The 12780-nt window shown below is 44.4% G+C and overlaps 1 long non-coding RNA gene across 2 annotated transcripts; it reads right to left on the bottom strand.

Annotated features, from left to right (window-relative positions):
- Positions 1-587: 587 nt before the first annotated feature.
- Positions 588-4165, bottom strand: LOC139069738 (uncharacterized). 2 transcript variants are annotated; one of them, XR_011520429.1, is made up of 3 exons: positions 4054-4165; positions 3014-3116; positions 588-1046 (listed from the first exon to the last, which is right to left on the bottom strand). It is a non-coding gene; the product is annotated as an uncharacterized lncRNA (long non-coding RNA). The 2 variants fall into 2 exon arrangements; XR_011520428.1 differs by having other exon boundaries at positions 588-3116.
- Between the last annotated feature and the right edge of the window lie 8615 nt (positions 4166-12780).

The following is a 12780-nucleotide window of genomic DNA, read 5'->3' as shown; positions in this document are numbered from 1 at the left end:
CTCACATGGTGCTCTCAAAAGTAGGGGCTTGGGCACGTTCAACACAGGTCTCAAGGCTGTCGTTGCCACTAAATGCACTATGATTTATTATCGTGTGATTGTTCAGTTAAACAATGTTGATTTTATATTTCATCATCACGTTGACGCAGTGATAGCTTGCTCCTGATGTATTGTTGTGTTTCCCATTTTTTCTGCTCTTCTCTTTCTGCAGGTCTAGAAGCAGACTCTTGTTCATTATTGTTTATTTTTGTGGACCCCCCCCCCCCCCCCCCCCCCCCCCTCTTCCCACCATTTGTCTTTTCCTTTCTTTTTCACCTCTGTCTCCCTGTCTGGTCGGAATTGCAAAGCATTCAAAAACAATAACAATAAAATTTGAAGTATCAGGCATGACATTTAAAGCAGACGCTTTGATGCTCCACCTGAGAATAAATCTGTAAGGCTTGTCACCAGCATTCAGACATCAATTCTGCTTGCTTCACAGTCAGACAGGACACGGTAAAAAAAAAAAAAAAAAGATGCTCTGGGTTAAAGTGGTTTTGCTCCGGATGGCTGGTCCGAAGCTTTCTCAAGAACTGACTCACGGTTAAGTGAGCTATGTTTTAATAATCATCACATTTTGAATTACTAACAAATCTGAATTTCACTTGTAAAAAGGGTTTTACCAAAAAACCTCAGAAAACACGCCTTGCGTCAGATACAGGAGTTCTGATTTGTGGAACCGAAAGCAATGTGTCATGATATTAGTTTAACTTTGTCATCGTCACGTGTCTGAGTGTGTGAACTGTCAGTAGATAGTGATTCACTTGTTAAATGTAACTTTACTGATCATAACATAATAATATTAATTTCAACCACAGTAATTTAAGTACAGATTAATCAAAACATTGTTATTATTCTTCAGCCATTATTGTTCACTCAACCATACGATTATTTACACATCTTGTTCATTATATAATCTAATTATGAAAGTTCTTCCGTCTTGTGCTGTGAAGCGAAGCAATCTTACAGGGCTGTGCAGAGACCTTTGAAGGGGCGGGTGCTCAAATCTAAAAAGGGGCACACAGAATAATATTTTCAAACACATAACCACAGTATACCCGGCTGAATAACAAATCATTTTTATTAGAAATTCAAAATGGAAGCGAATCATTATATACACCATAAGGACAATGTAAAGCAAAAGTAACTTGTTTTGGTAAATGGTCTGTTTTTTTATAATGCCTTCTTAGGGTTCTACAACCCCCCAAGGCACATTACAACACAATCAGTCATTCACACACACACACATTAACACACTGATGGTGATGAGCTACAATGTAGGCTTAGCTGCTCTGGAGCGCACTGACAGAGGTGAAGCTGCTGAGCACAGGCGCCACCAGTCCCTCCGACCACCACCAGCAGGCAAAGCAGGTTAAGTGTCTTGCCCAAGGACACAACAGCATCAATCTCTGATTGAAGTCAGGATCAAACCTGCAACCTTCCTATTACTGGACAACCTGCTCCACCTCCTGATCTATTGCTGTCCTATTTTACCTGATGATGGGGTACAATGTAGCTGTTGCAGGGTTGCTCCTCTTGCTGCTGCTGGTGATGCTGGAGGGCAAGGCTGTGTTGATCTCAGACTCTAGGTCAGGGGCGGCGTTAGGCCCGGCTACTTGGGCTGAAGCCCCGGATCTTTCATGATAAGCCCCGGATCTAAATCGCGGAAGTAACATGCAGTACCAAAGTCACACAGAGAGGGCGCAGCTGGCAGTAGTTTGTAAAGTCCCATTTAGTCGTCACACACACAGGTGTGTGGTGAAATTTATTCTCCGATTTTGACCCATCCCCTGAGTTGCAGACACGCCGCGCTCGGGAACTATTTGGTGGTTTAACCCCCCAATCCAACCCCAATCCAATGCTGAGTGTCAAGCAGGGAGGCATTGGGTCCCATTTTTCTCAAAATCTTTGGTATGACCCGACCAGGAGTCGAAACCCTGATCTCCCGATCTCAGGGCAGACACTCTACCACTAGGCTACTTAGTCAGTATACAGTTTACCTGAGACTGAAGAGAAGCCCTTCAGCAGCTGGCTTCTGCAGTCTCTGTCTGAAACGCATGAGTGAAGATGGATATAAGGACGTTTTTTTAGACCAAAAGTACAACGACAGAACCCCAGCTCTGATGAGACTGGTGTTGACTCAGGTTTGTGAGTCTTATTTGAAAATATTTGTTGTGCTGCTGGTTTGCCTAAAGTTAGCTTACTATCAGGTAAAGTTGTTGGAGAAAGAAAGGGAATATTCACTATCATCTCACACTAAACACTAACAGGAACAATACTCTGCCCTGAATATGCTGAATATGTAGCTTCAGATTAAACATTATGTGGTACAAGACAAATATATATGATGTTGACTAGTGCGTGTCACGTGTGTGCGCGCATTCGTGTGTGTGCGCGTGCGCGCGCGTGTGTGTGCGCGCGCGTGTGTGTTAAGCCCCGGATCTTCTTCAGTCCTAAATCCGCCCCTGCTCTAGGTAGTAAAACCAACAGAGGAGAAATGTTAGTCAATTACAAAATTAATGTAAGATAATTTAAAAAATGGCAACAATTGGTGAAAACTCCTAGAACTGTAAGACAGAAATATCTGAGACAACACCTGTGGTGAATAAATGGAAATCTAAACATTAGTGGATAGTAGAGTAGTTTATGTCAGAGATAAGAATGTGACAGAAATATAAACAGAAAGAGTTGTTTGTGTGTGTGTGTGTGTGTGTGTGTGTGTGTGTGAGTGTGTGTGTGTGTGTGTGTGTGTGTGTGTGTATGTTTGTGTGTGTGTGTGTGTGTGTGTGTCTTCAATCTCCTCATGTGATCTATCACTCTCCACTTGCTGTCCATCTGAGGACAAGGCAACATTAGCTATTGTATGAATGAATTATGTAGTTATTCACATTTAACAGGTCTTGCACCTAATCCATGATCCATGATTAGTTGTGTATATTATTGTTTCTACACTTGTTGCTGTGATGCAACTTACCTGTACTCTTTTTTTATCCAGCTGGTGAGGGACCCACTGCCTTTAGCTGCCTCATGTAGTTCTTTCTGTCGCTGCTTCCGCCTCCTCTCCTTACGAAGCATGTCTGTACAATGATATATCATAATTAATTTACAAATATTTTTCATGCATATAAAACTCATGCATACACATACTGGGACATTTCATTCCTTTTCCAGAAAACTAACTGTATATAATTTGGCCACAAATTTGCTTCATGATGCTGATCCAGAATATTTCCATACTATTTTAATCATAGTGCTTTAGTAATTATAATAAAAATAAAGAATAAAACAATGTTTATGCTTTCATTCAGTTTTACTATCTACTTTGTGCAAAACAGAGAACTGTACAGATAAAATAATTTTGCTGTGAAAACAGTAGTTTTTTTAATGTACATCTTTAAAACATAATGTTTTTTAATACAATGCATTCAAAAAGAGAGCAAATATAAACTCCAACATTTTGAGAATATGCATAGTATTAGTGAACTATAAAACCCACCAGAAGGGCTGAGAAACCTTAAAATCTAAAACAAAACTATGTTCCCTAAAACGCTGGACAGAATTTACAGACAAGGACTGAATATTTTGTAACACAAAACTTGTGACGGATGTTACCCTTAGTATTTTTCTTATTTCCTTTCACAAAAGGTAGCAAAATTTTAAATTTGTTCAAGTTTTATTAGTCCGCGAACCAGGAAGTGATTTTGTAAACAAGAAGCAGGGCTGTCACGTGACACACAGCAGCGATAGGAATGCAACTTTGCGGTACCTAGTTAACAACAACAACATTTTATTGGCAAATTCCCAATATTTAAGATTGAAAAAAATATTTTCATACAAGTACTTATGTACAGAATGTTTCTGGTTAATCCTAAAGCTACTGAGGTTCAGAATCGGTACCCAGCCACAGACACACACCCAGCTAGTAATATATCACACACACCTAGTGCCACAAAACAACTTAATAATGTACAAAATAATCTAATAACTTTGTATAGTAGTGTGCATCCTACTTACCGGTGTTAGTCCGTTTCTCCCAATCAATATGTATGTCCTAAAAGCTCTGCGCCGCTTCCTTGGCCATGCAGGAAACGTGGGTGCTGACCGGCTGTGCGCTCTGGCGTCAGGAAGGGAAGGTGGTCACGTGACTCACGCCAGCTATATAACTTTATTAAACAGAAATTTTATTAATTATTATTTTTGCTATTGTTGAGGGGGCACAAACAGAAAATTATTTTAAAAATAAATAAATAAATATATTAAAAAAATCATTAAACCTCAAAAAGGGCACTTTGGGCACATGGGACAAAAGGGGCAGGGTCTCAAGCACCCTCGCCCCCCCCCCCCCCCCCCCACCCCCCCCATCCCAACCCGCACGTGCCTGCAATCTTAGATAAGACGGAGCTTGCAGGGACCTTGGACAAGCACAGTATCTTTCTTGCAGATTAAAGCCCCAGTTAAGACTTATGTCTCCATATGACCCGATACTGAAGAGGTCGACCTGTAAATGGAAAAACAGACCATTTCCGGATGCTACAAGGTGGACGATAAACCACAGCACAGTAAAACGGGTCCTTACGCCCCACTTTAATCAGCTGCAGTTTAAAGGAAGCAAAGTGACAAGAGATTGTAGAGCTACATTGATGATGGTCTCTAAAAACAATAGCTAGGTCTCCACCTTGACCAGAACCCTGGGGCTGGCTAACGAATAACCACTCGGGCAGAGTTCAATCAAACCAGAATAATGAGATGTTTGCTGCCAAACTTCAGTCAGAAACGGAAAATCCAGGTTTTTGGAGGGATTGTTGTCTCTTTGCTCAGATTGCCAAGGGACAAAAAGCTAAAAGATAATGCTGTTTACTAGATAAACGACGCTTTAAGAGAAGTCTTATTCTCACCTGGTTTCCTGCTCGTTTACCCCTTTTCCTCCAAAATTTTCCAGGGATCCGATAAACATTGCGGGGGGTGTTCAGGTTGGAATCAGCATTTGGCTCTGGGCCAGCACGTTGCGCACGTAAACAAATAGGGAGGTAAATCCTCTGTGCGCCTTGGGCAATCGTGGACAAACAGAAGGACAAAAGAGTCTGGTGATCATAGGAGATGGTAGCTGGGAAACCACAGAAAAGGATCACATGCAGAAGCAGACAGAAAGGAGAAGGTTAGAAGGGAAAAGTTTGAAAAAGTGGCCAGTGACCGTGGCTAAACCAAGCACAGGCGCCATCTTGTTACCGATCAATTAGTAATAGAACATGTTTCTGAAAACCGTTTTTTAACTAAATTGGAAAGAGAAATGGTTCTGAGGATCCCCCTAACCCTTTTAGTACTGCCATTGTTCAAGTCTGCCTGGCCATGTTTATCTTTATCTTTGAATACATCTGTCAAAAAAGGTCCTATCTGAACAAAAACATTTACCTCATTATCAGGACAAGCTTAGCTTTCTATATCTGTAAATATTTTGCAGTTATTTTGCTTGAAATTATCCAAAACAATAATGTAATAACATAAAAACAAAAAACGGATTTGATTTTTCTTCAGAAATTTATGGATAGCAAATACAAATGTACACAAATAAAAATTATGAAATTGCATAAATGTAACCTAACATGGATTACAACCTTGTATTGATTTTTTTACATGTGCAACTTTCAGTGTCTGAGTTTCGGGTGATATTGTCTGGCAATGTTCAGGCGTTTTTAGCTGCTGTGGTCTTCTGCAGAGCAATTCCTGTCCTGCTGCAGACAAAACCCTTTCTTGCACTATTTGCACATCCAGGGAGTGTGTTTTTTTGCAATGAGTGTACCTGTTTCATCCATGAGGGGAAGCTGATAGCTCTGGGGATAAATCTAGGTGGCGTGGGTCGACGGTACCTGGGTTTGAGGAGTTCCAGGAGTCCAGAAGATGTGGAGCATCTCCAGCAAGATCTTGTCTCTGACATCGCCTGTTGCTGGTGATGGTGGATGACTCTTCATCAGAAGAATCTCTAAAATTAAAAATATGTCAAATTATATAACATTTATTCAAGCACTAAATACTAGAAAATGAGCCAGAGCCACTGGTCATCTGTAGGCATGAAATAATATTGGATGTCCAAAGTCAAACAAAATGAAAGCATTTCATAGTTTTAGTCAGATGAGTGATTTGTCCTCTTGGGGATCAAATCACCCATCATGGCTCAAGGGGTTTCTGGTCCAGAATGAAGCACTTTCCGTCAGAATGGCACAACATGTGTGCTAGAATAAATGTGTAATGCAACACTGATAGAGGTGTAAGGGATTGTAACAAAGCATTTGGATGGTAAATGGTCTGTGTTTGTTTAGTGCCTTCTTAGGGTTCTACAACCCCCCAAGGCGCTTCGCAACCCGATCAGTAATCCTCCCATTCACACACACATCCACACACTGGTGGTGATAAGCTACAATGTACCCACAGCTGCCCTGGGACACACTGAAGAAAGCGAAACTGCTGAACACTGGTGACACCAGTCCTTGCGACCACCACCAGCAGGCAAAGAGGATTAATTGTCTTGCCCAAGGACACAACAGCAGTATTTTCTGATGGGAGCTGGGATCAAACCTACAACCTTCCAGTTGCTGGACAACCCGCACTACCACCCGATCTATTGCTGCCGCTAATGATGACCTACTACAGCTTTTTAGGTTGACACATCTACTTTGGTCCTTGATGTGCCTAGCTATTAGCTCATCAGTCTGGTCAAAAATATCTGCTTCTCAGAACTGAGGCCAATCAAACAACAGGTAGAACATTGTTTTAAAAGATCCATACAATTCCTGTAAATCAAAGTAAAACTAAAGTAAAAGTGAAAAGGATGCGTAATGGATAAATGGCCTTAGGACTGTAGGACATCAATTTAAACCCTACATCAGTAGTAAACATGCAGCTTGCCTGTCATGCAGTTGATAAATATCTGGTAAAAAGGACGCACACATGCTTTTTGCAGAGTGCATGCTGGGATCAGTCTCACACTCAGTAACAATCCTGTTTCAGTTTCAAAGCACACACTTCTGCCAAGGTCTTTGAGCCTTTGAATATCAGGTTCAATCGGCTGAGCTGCGCAACGCCCTGAGAGAATCTTTGCTGACAGGCTGCAAAATATTCGTCCTACAGGATTGTTTTTATTGTGATTACATTCAACGCTGGCAGCTCCCAGAGGGTTCAGCGTAGAGTTAGATAGCATAAGTCACACAAGAGCTAGAGGAATGTTTTTTATTACTTTCTTCCTTGTGATTCTGAATTTACTAGTTTGCTTCAGCTAACTGTGTTGATCTTGGATTAGAATAGCTCATGATAGACATGTTAATAATGCAGTCACTTGGCAAATATTATTTGTGAGAGATTGCCCTTTTCTAAACACTTTTCAATGACAGCATCCCAGATGGTTGTGTGCAACAAACCATCTGGTATTTTGGGTATAAAATATTGACAATAAAACCACAATGAGCTCAGCTTTATTTGGTAATATCATAACATAATGCAATGCTTGCACTCATGCAGATACTTGATGTGACCATTAAACTGATAATCAAATACCTGATGCACTTTCCTCAACTGATATGATTGTAGTGGGTTTTGCATCAAGAATTACTCTAAGTCCCTTTTTGTGAGGCGAGAGGATTTTCCTTTAAAAAAAAGCCTAAAATAAGAAAACAAGTGCATTAATTGTAGCACTGAGGAATATGAAAGTGCACTACTTTTTCCACGGAAAGGTGAATTAGTAAAAGGATCTTATTCTGATCAGCATTAAAGTGCATCACTGTCATTGCTGACATGAAGTGCCCCGCTTTCCTTGCCGATCACTTTGCCTCTGTGATGTAGAAAGGAAGCATGGCAACAACAGTCACATTATTAGCCCTCAGGGGATTGTGGAACATGTTTCTAAACTCCTCCACAGTGTTTGCAGCAATGATGAAACTTGATATGATCAAAAATTCACCAGTGCTTTTTAGTAGCCTTTGTTACATTTTGTAATACAAAATACATTTTAGGCTTGTTTTATTTCAAATATATTGAGAAATATTTCAAAAACATTAGACTCATGTGAACGTTTGCTTTCAAGGCACCCCTACCGTAATTACCCAATCAGCTTTGAAACCACACCTGTGCAGTCAACTGATTTACTAACAACAATCAGCATAAAACGATCCAAGGGAATAGGGCACTTGAGCACACGAGAAGGACTACTGTTACCATGCCAAAAAATAAGGAAGTCCTGTCATGACTAAGGGAAGTTTCCTGACCCAAGACATGCAGAATTCACACTAGGAGACGTAGGTAGGAAAAAATAAATGTTTTATTTTAAGGAGAACTAAAGGTGCACAGCCAGACGTGGCGGTAATGTTGAGCACAGCTCCGGGGCTGGGTCTGTTGAGACAAACACTGTCAGTGTTGGGCAGCGGGGAATAGAATTTGCAGGACTCAGTTTGTAGTGGATCTTACTGTGGGGGCTGAAATCCAGAGCTTGGGAGGGTAGCCAGGACTGGGGTGAGCAACGTCAGCGTGAATCCAAAATCCAAGGGAGGTGAGCGATGGGAGAGCGGGTCGGTTCGGGTGAGGAGGGAGATCAGGCTTGGAGATGAAAACCAGGTTATTGTAAGAAAGGTTCGTGGTGAGAATTCCTGATGAAGGGAAGGCAGAGGTCATCAAAAACAATGACGGACAAATATAAGGCAAGACTAAAGCTGTAGTTTTACTATAGTGGCAAGAGCTACCCAAGGTGAGTAATCTTCAGGCGAGGTGAAGTGATCTCCAGCTCCTTATAAACACATGTAGTTGATGAGGGAAATCACCGCAGCTGGCCGCTCTCCGGAGCCGTCCACCTGCAATGACTTAAGGTGATTAGAGGAATGTGCAGACTAACCCCAGATCCTGACAGTACCCCCCCCCCCCCCCCCCAACGGACGCCCCCTGGCGGCCTAGCAGAGGAGGAGGAGGCGGAGAAGGAGGAAGAAGACAAGGCCCTGGAGGCCTCAAAGTCTGCGATGAGAGAAGGATCCGTAATGAAAGACCCAGGGACCCATGACCTGTCCTCGGGGCCAAAACCCTCCCAGTCAACGAGGTATTGCCGTCCCCGTCCCCGGGGACGAACGTCGAGGAGCCGCCGGACCAGATAAACCAGGCCACCTTCAAAGAAACGAGGAGGAGGAGGAGGAGGAGGAGAGGGACACAGGGGGCTAGACAAAACAGGCTTGACGAGGGACACATGAAACACAGGGTGGACCCTAAGGGAGGAAGGAAGGGTTAAACGGACAATGGAGGGGCTAGGGACTGCAGCAATGGTGTAGGGACCAATGAAACGAGGAGAGAGCTTCCGGTTGGAGGCACACAGCCACACCCGTTGTCCAGGAACGTACTGAGGAACAGAACGTTTGTGCCGGTCAGCAACTCTCTTGTTGCGCTCAGCCGTACGTCCCAGGGCTGCGAGGGTCTGTGTCCACATACGCCGGGCCCCACGGAGAAAGTGTGGAACCGAAGAGGCGGCACTTACTTGGTCCGAGGGAAACAGGGGAGGTTGGAAGCCCAGTGACATCTCAAAGGGGGATCTGCCGGTGGATGAGGAGACATGACTGTTGTGCGCATATTCCACCCAGGGAAGCTGAGCGCTCCAGTTAGAGGGGTTAGTGGCACAAACACAACGCAGGGTGGCCTTCAGCTCCTGGTTCAGCCGCTCACATTGCCCATTAGACTGGAGGTGGAACCCCGACGTGAGAGAGACGTTGGCCCCCAGGGTGGCGGCGAACTCCTTCCACAACTGTGAGATGAACTGGGGACCCCGGTCCGATAGGATGTCCTGAGGGATGCCGTGAAGGCGGAACACATGTTTAATCAACAGTTGGGCAGTAACCGAGGAGGAAGGGAGTGACTTCAGGGAAACAAGGTGGCAGGCCTTGGAAAAACGATCTACAGTAGACAGAATCACAGAAAAACCATGAGAAGGGGGAAGACCAGTAACAAAATCCAGGGCAATATGGGATCAAGGTCGTGAGGGGATGGGAAGAGGTTGGAGAAGACCGGCAGGTGGCTGGTTGGTACCCTTACCCCTGGCACAGACATGGCAGGCAGCTATATAGTCCTTGACGTCCCTGTAAACACATACGAAATTCGAGCAGTGTCTGAACTAAAAGAGTCCAGTGAGCATCCAAACGCTAAAGTACACTGAAGCAAAAACTCTTGCATTCAGAGGACTCACCCTGAAAAGTGACAACAGGCGGTGAGGAGGCAAGCCGGAAATGCTGGAGAGCCGGGAGTTCCTGAGAAATGGCTCCGGGTGGAACTACAGGTTCCGGGACTGCTGGTTCCGGGGCTAGTGGGAGGCGGCTGTGTAGATTCTGGAGGAGGGCATCCATTCGCAGGAGGTGCTAGTTAGAGGCCGAAGTCTGCTCCACAAGTGCCTGTATGGTCCGGTCATGGAGAGCCAGCATGTCGGAGAAGGTTGGGGAAGGAGATTCTGCAGAGTCAGGAGTTTGGCCGGAAGATTCTGTCATGACTGAGGGAAGTTTCCTGACCCAAGACATGCAGAATTCACACTAGGAGACGTAGGTAGGAAAAAATAAATGTTTTATTTTAAGGAGAGCTAAAGGTGCACAGCCAGGTCTGTTGAGACAAACACTGTCAGTGTTGGGCAGCGGGGAATAGAATTTGCAGGACTCAGTTTGTAGTGGATCTTACTGTGGGGCCTGAAATCCAGAGCTTGGGAGGGTAGCCAGGACTGGGGTGAGCAACGTCAGCGTGAATCCAAAATCCAAGGGAGGTGAGCGGTGGGAGAGCGGGTCGGTTCGGGTGAGGAGGGAGATCAGGCTTGGAGATGAAAACCAGGTTATTGTAAGAAAGGTTCGTGGTGAGAATTCCTGATGAAGGGAAGGCAGAGGTCATCAAAAACAACGACGGACAAATATAAGGCAAGACTAAAGCTGTAGTTTTACTATAGTGGCAAGAGCTACCCAAGGTGAGTAATCTTCAGGCGAGGTGAAGTGATCTCCAGCTCCTTATAAACACATGTAGTTGATGAGGGAAATCACCGCAGCTGGCTGCTCTCCGGAGCCGCCCACCTGCAACGACTTAAGGTGATTAGAGGAATGTGCAGACTCACCCCAGATCCTGACAAAGTCCCTCTGGAGCTCAGGAAGAATGTAGTACAAACTCATGATGGAGGAAGGTTACACTGGTGTTACTGAATGCCAAGGAACCTCGCCTTGATGTCTTGGTCCCGCCCCGCTTGCCTGTAGGAGATACGTCATCAAAAGCTGCCAAGACGTGTTCTTAGTAGTTGCAGCTTTGGTGGCTAGCAGGTAGTAACTCACTTATATACTTAATTTAACAAATATACACACAATTTAAAAAGTTAAAGGCTTGTTATATATTTATATGAAACTTATACATATAAAATATAACGTTGTCTCCCGTGTCACGCAACGTTAACTAATCGCCATGGAAACCGTGGTCACGTGATGCAAGTCTGTTTCATTTAACCATTTTCCTTCCTTAACCATTCCTTTTTCTGATCCAATCAGAACCTTCCAGATCTGACGCGAGGCGTGATTTTGTTGGTGCTTGCATAATCCCCTTTTGATGGCAAAGTCTGATTCGACCATAAATCAAAACATCCAAATTATAAAACTATGCCCCACGTCATCTTAACTTCAGTTCAAAGCGTTCTAGAGAAGTTATCAGAGTGGCCAATCTGTAACTTTCCTCTTAAAGCTGAAAGAACCGAATGACAAGCTGGATTAAATCTGTTGCATGTTCCACCTGCTGCAAAGGTTCCTTCAGGATAAAAGCTGAACCATCATGACCCCCTTCAGGGTCTCGCTGATGCTAATAAACTGTTGTGATCTGGAAGTAACTCAAGACTGGAAGGGTCGGCAACCACTGCATATCTACAGGCGTCGGTTCCAAGAGGGTCCAAGCTGGACCCCCGACTTTCCGGATCTAAACGGGGACTTCCGTTGGGGTACGTAGACCGACAGATGGCTTCTCAATGTGTGTTATAATCTCCAAACCAAAGCTTAGAGTGAAACACCATCTCACTCCCATCAGAACTCGTTTCTCCGGATTTGCTGGTTCTGAACATATTTCACACACACACCATTCTTAGTCTTACTCCACCTTAGTTCATCATACACATAGTGTTTAAAGTTAGTCTTGTTTAATTTGTTTAGAAATACATCTTAACTTTTTAAACCTGACCCTCTCTCATTCTTGGAGTTGATACGAAGTGTTGCTCAATCCTTGCAATAAAAAGATCCGATCTTCTGGTTAAATTTATTCAAAGAGCTGTGGCGTGAAGAGGGCGGAGTTAACCTTCGAGGGCCAGGTTTGATGTATTAGCACACTGATGAGGACATGGAAAGAGATAAAGAGACTGGGGAGGGGAAGGCTCGTGGTTGGGAGAACAGTCAGGCTGCCTGAGCGGACGCGGAGCCCTGGTGACGGGGGGTGGGTGCCGATCTCAGCTGTTTAGGGCTGCCGGCGGCAAAGACAGCCAGCGAGAGGAGAGGCATTCCGGTGAGAGGAGGGGAGGCCAGCCGCCTCCTGTAGTTAGCCAGGGCCGGGACATAGAGGGTGCCGCGGCCAGCAGTAACGACTCCCCAGACGTTTACCGTCTGGCGATCACCAGGCCGGAGGATTCAACCGCCGCCAACGATGTTAGATCCCGGGGTGTTGGACAGCGCTGGAGCTATGACCCTGGGAGAGGGTCACAACGGACTGACTAGTCAAGTGTGCTGCTTA

Source organism: Nothobranchius furzeri, chromosome 4 (assembly GCF_043380555.1).
Source record: "Nothobranchius furzeri strain GRZ-AD chromosome 4, NfurGRZ-RIMD1, whole genome shotgun sequence".
Classification (NCBI taxonomy): domain Eukaryota; kingdom Metazoa; phylum Chordata; class Actinopteri; order Cyprinodontiformes; family Nothobranchiidae; genus Nothobranchius; species Nothobranchius furzeri.
This window is presented reverse-complemented; position numbering and strand designations above follow the sequence as displayed.